This window comes from Muntiacus reevesi, chromosome 2 (genome assembly GCF_963930625.1).
Source record: "Muntiacus reevesi chromosome 2, mMunRee1.1, whole genome shotgun sequence".
Taxonomy (NCBI): Eukaryota; Metazoa; Chordata; class Mammalia; order Artiodactyla; family Cervidae; genus Muntiacus; species Muntiacus reevesi.
In genome coordinates this window covers 274,673,343-274,678,893 of record NC_089250.1, presented here as the reverse complement: position 1 = coordinate 274,678,893, position 5,551 = coordinate 274,673,343, and the positions used below count along the sequence as shown (strand labels likewise).

At 43.6% G+C, this 5,551-nt stretch overlaps 1 protein-coding gene across 1 annotated transcript in view; it reads left to right on the top strand.

Moving 5' to 3' along the window:
• Positions 1–5,551, top strand: part of LOC136157635 (zinc finger protein 420-like) — a 132,950-nt gene that overhangs the window by 104,491 nt on the left and 22,908 nt on the right. The window lies entirely within an intron of this gene.

Below are 5,551 nucleotides of genomic sequence, written 5' to 3'. Positions count from 1 at the left end.
GGAGACCCAGGTCCAATAGCCCAGAGCTGCAGCCTCACACTCAGCACCCCTGTGACATCAGAAACGAGCATTTAGGGCGGGAAGTTCTACAAAGAGTGTCAGCCTGATTAATTCAGGAGAGGCTCCTTCTAGGATGGGTGTGCCTCTCCAAGTCATGGTATCTGTGCCCATGAACTATTTTTTTTTTTTTAATTTTTTTTTTAATTTTATTTTATTAGTTGGAGGCCAATTATTTCACAACATTTCAGTGGGTTTTGTCATACATTGACACGAATCAGCCCCCACGAACTATTTATTGCCAAATTCACACTGAAACGCAAGAAAGAAGAGGAAACCACCAATACATTCAGTTCAGTTCAGTTCAGTCACTCAGTTGTGTCCGACTCTTTGCCACCCCATAAACTGCAACACACCAGGCCTCCCAGCCCATCAACAATTCCCGGAGTACACCAAAATCCATGTCCATTGAGTCGGTGATGCCATCCAACCATCTCATCCTCTGTCCTTCCCTTCTCCTCCTGCCCTCAACCTTTCCCAGCATAAGGGTCTTTTCAGGTGAGCCAGCTCTTCAAATCAGGTGGTCAGAGTATTGGAGTTTCAGCTTCAACATCAGTCCTTCCAATGAACACCCAGGACTGAAGTCTTTTAGGATGGACTGGGTGGATCTCCTTGCAGTCCAAGGGACTCTCAAGAGTCTTCTCCAACACCACAGGTCAAAACCATCAATTTTTAGGTGCTCAGTTTTCCTTATGGTCCAACTCTCACATCCATACATGACCACTGGAAAAAACATAGCCTTGACCAGACGGACCTTTGTTGACAAAGTAATCCTACTTTTTAATATGCTGTCTAGGTTGGTCATAACTTTCCTTCCAAGGAGTAAGCATCTCTTAATTTCATGGCTGCAATCACCATCTGCACAGTGATTTTGGAGCCCACAAAAATAAAGTCTGTCAGTGTTTCCACCGTTTCCTCATCTATGTGGCATGATGTGATGGAACTGGATGCAATGGTCTTAGTTTTCTGAATGCTTAGCTTTAAGCCAAATTTTTCACTCTCCTCTTTCATTTACATCAAGACCATTCAGGTATTACCTAAATCGAATCCCTTATGAATGTACAGTGGAAGTCAGAAATAGATTTAAAGGACTAGATCTGATAGACAGAGTGCCTGATGAATTATGGACAGAGGTTTGTGACACTGTACAGGAGACAGGAATCAAGACCATCCCCAAGAAAAAGAAATACAAAAAAGCACAATGCCTGTTGGAGGAGGCCTTACAAATAGCTGTGAAAAAAAAAAAAAAAAAAAAAAAAAACAAGGAAAAAGCAAAGGAGAAAAGGAAAGTTAGACCCATTTGAATGCAGAGTTCCAAAGAATAGCAAGGAGAGATAAGAAAGGCTTCCTCAGCAATCAATGCAAAGAAATAGAGGAAGACAACAGAATGGGAAAGACTAGAGATCTCTTCAAGAAAATGAGAGGTACCACGGCAACATTTCATGCAAAGATGGGCTCGATAAAGGACAGAAATGGTATGGACCTAAGAGAAGCAGAAGATATTAAGAAGAGGTGGCATGAATACACAGGAGAACTGTACAAAAAAGATCTTCATGACCGAGATAATCACGATGGTGTGATCATTCATGTAGAGCCAAACATCCTGCAATATGAAGTGACCCTTAGCAAGCATCACTACAAGCAAAGAAATGGAGGTGATGGAATTCCACCTGAGCTATTTCAAATCCTGGAAGATGATTCTATGAACCGTGTTGCGCTCAATATGCCCCCAATTTGGAAAATTCAGCAGAGGTCACAGGACTAACAAAGGTGTTTTCATTCCAATCCCAAAGAGAGGCAATGCCAAAGAATGATCAAACTACTGCACAATTGCACTTATCTCACACTCTAATAAAGGGATGCTTAAAATTCTCCAAGCTAGGCTTCAGCAATACGTGAACCATGAACTTCCAGATGTTCAAGATGGTTTTAGAAAAGTCAAATGAATCAGCAATCAAATTGTCAACACCTGCTGAATCATCGAAAAAGTAGGAGAGTTCCAGAAAAACATCTATTTCTGCTTAATTGACTATACCAGAGGCTTTGACTCTGTGGACCACAAGAAACTGTGGAAAATTCTGAAAGAGATGGGAATACCAGACCACCTGACCTGCCTCTTGAGAAACCTGTATGCAGGTCAGGAAGCAACAGTTAGAACTGGACATGGAAGAACAGACCGGTTCCAAATAGGAAAAGGAGTACGTCAAGGCTGTATATTGTCACCCTGTTTATTCAACTTATATGTAGAGTACATCATGAGAAATGCTGGGCAGGAGGAAGCACAAGCTGGAATCAAGATTGCCAGGAGAAATATCAATAACCTCAGATATGCAGATGACACCACCCTTATGGCAGAAAGTGAAGAAGAACTAAAGAACCTCTTGATGAAAGTGAAAGAGAAGAGTGAACAAGTTGGCTTAAAGCTCAACACTCAGGAAACTAAGATTATGGCCTCCGGTCCCATCACTCCATGGCAAATAGATGGGGAAACAGTGCCAGACTTTACTTTTGGAGCTCCCAAATAACTGCAGATGGTGATTGCAGTCATGAAATGAAAAGACGCTTACTCCATGGAAGGAAAGTTATGACCAACCTAGACAGCATATTAAAAAGTAGAATTACTTTGTCAACAAAGGTCTGTCTCTTGAAGGCTATGGTTTTTTCAGTGATCATGTATGGATGTGAGAATTGGACTGTAAAGAAAGCTGACCACAGAAGAATGGCTGCTTTTGAACTGTGGTGTTGGAGAAGACTCTTGAGAGTCCCTTGACCTGCAAGGAGATCCACCCAGTCCATCCTAACGGAGATCAGTCCCGGTGTCATTGGTAGGGCTGATGTTGAAGCTGAAACTGAAATATTTGGCCACCTGATGTGAAGATCTAACTCATTGGAAAAGACCCTGAGGCTGGAAAAGATTGAAAGTGGGAGTAGAAGGGGAGGACAGAGGATGAGATGGTTGGATGGCATCACTGACTCAATGGACATGCATTTGGGTGGACTCCGGGAGTTGTTGGACTGGGAAGCCTCGCGTGTTGCGGTTTACGGGGTCACAAAGAGTCAGACATGACTGAGAGACTGAACTGACCTGAATTGAAGTGATGGTGAGTGACTGCTTGGTGGGAATCACCTAGGGCCCTTGGGTTGCTGGAAGGATGTGCTCTCAGAATTCTTCCCAAAGATATCCTGCCTGCTGCATGCTAAGTTGTTCAATAGTGTCCAACTCTTTGGAAACCCATGGGTTGTAGCCCTCCCTTGCTTCTCTGCCCATGGGGAGTCGCCAGGAAAGAATACTGGAGTGGGTTGCCATGCCCTTCTCCAGGGGATACTCCCAACCCAGGGATAAACCTGCATCTCTGACATCTCCCCATTGGGAAGTGGGTTCTTTACCACTAGCGCCACCTGGAAAGCCCCATGATATCTTGAGTAGTTAGATTTTTTCACTCCCCTCTGCAGCCTGGGGGATACAGTTTTTCATAAAATGACTTGCATTGTGACCACCTGCCTGCAGGTGAGGGACCTCCAGCTTCAGAGACCAGGAGCCTGAAGGTATATCCATCACAGCTTTCTTTGAAAATAAGCTAGGGGCAGCAGTGAACACTGGATTAAAAATGTGTGTGCCTAGACGCTTAGTCATGTCTGAGTCTTTGTGACCCCTTTTACTGGAGTCCACCAGGCCTCTCTGTCCATGGGAATTCCCAGGCAAGAATACTGAAGTGGGGTGCCATTTCCTCCTCCAGGGGATCTTCCCGACCCAGGGATCAAGCCCAGGTCTTTGGGGCTCCTGCACTGACCAGCGGATTCTTTAGTAGTATTGCCACCTGGGAAGCCCAAAAGTGTGCGTGGGAATGGAGAAATGTCTGTGAAATGATGCCTTAAGTGCATATCTGATGACCGACAAAGGAAATAATGACCTATGTTAAGTAATAAGTGACATATGTCTCGGCTGAGAAAAAAAGTCATGCGAGCTCAAAGTTGAGAATAAGGTTTTATTTGGTAGGAATGTTAGGTCTTGACCCCCGGAGACAGTATGTTAAGTGATTTTGAGACAGCTGCCTCTAATGAGGCAGGGCAGGAGAGAGACAGCATACAAGTTTGCAGCAAGGGGCAGGTAATCTGATTATTAAAGGTTACAATAATTTAAAAAAAGATCCCTCACATGAAGAGATTTAATGATCTTCTCTGAATGGTAAGAAGCAAGTGTTCAGGCTTACTGAAATAATTTCTTTAATATGAATCTAGCTATCCGGAAGGAATCCTGCTTCCTCGATGTTCACATCCTAATTCCTTGTATACTATAAGAGATGGTAGATGAGGCAGCTGAACTCCTCTCACATTACCCCTCACCCCCCACCCCACCCCCACCAGCAGTTAGGGAGTAGGAAATAGCCCGTGGCTTCTCAATAGCTGGCTTTGTTTCACCTGGGGCCAGAGACTTGCATTTACCAAACGCTTTTTAGTAGTAGGGCTTTCCTAATGGCTCGCTTGGTAAAGAATCTGCATGCAATGCAGAGGACTGGGGTTCAATTTCTGGGTCAGGAAGATCCCTTGGAGAAGGGAATGACATCCTGTTCCAGTATTCTTGCCTGGAGAATCCCATGGACAGAGGAGCCTAGTGGGCTACAGTCCATGGGGTTGCAAAGAGTGGGACAGGATTGTGCAACCAACTTTCACTTTCTGTAGTGGTAGAGTCAAGATTTCCTTGACAAACATCAACAATCTCAGATACGCAGATAATACCACTTTAATGGCAGAAAGCAAAGAGGAGGTAAAGAAGCTCTTGATAGGTGTGCAAGAAAGTTGGCTTAAAACTCAACGTTCAGAAAAACTAACATCATGGCCTCCAGTCCCATCACATCATGGCAAATAGATGGGTGAAAAGTGGAAACAGTGACTGTATTACTTTTGTCGGGCTCCAAAATCACTGTGGATGGTTACTGTAGCCATGACATTAAAAGACACTTGCTCCTTGGAAGAAAAACTATGAAAAACCTAGACAGCATATTAAAAAGCAGAGACATCACTTTGCCAGAAGCTATGGTTTTTCTCCTGGTCATGTATGGATGAAATAGTTAGACTATAAATAAGGCTGAGCACCAAAGAATTGATGCTTTCTAATTGTGGTGCTGGAGAAGACTTCTGAGAGTCCCTTGGACTGCAAGGACAGCAAACCAGTCAATCCTAAAGGAAATCATCCCTGAATATTCATTGGAAAGTCTCATCCTGAGGCTGAAGCTCCAACACTTTGGCCATCTGACAATGAGCCAACTCACTGGAAAACAGTCTGATGCTAGTGTTGAGTAAAAAGATGTTCAACTTGAGATTTGCAAGTTAAGTTTTATTTGGGACAAAATGTTTTCATTGTTTCCCCATCTATTTGCATGAAGTGATGGGATTGGATGCCATGACTTTAGCTTTCTGAATGTTGAGTTTTAAGCCAACTTTTTCACTCTTCTCTTACAGTTACATCAAGAGGCTCTATCGTTCTTTATCGCTT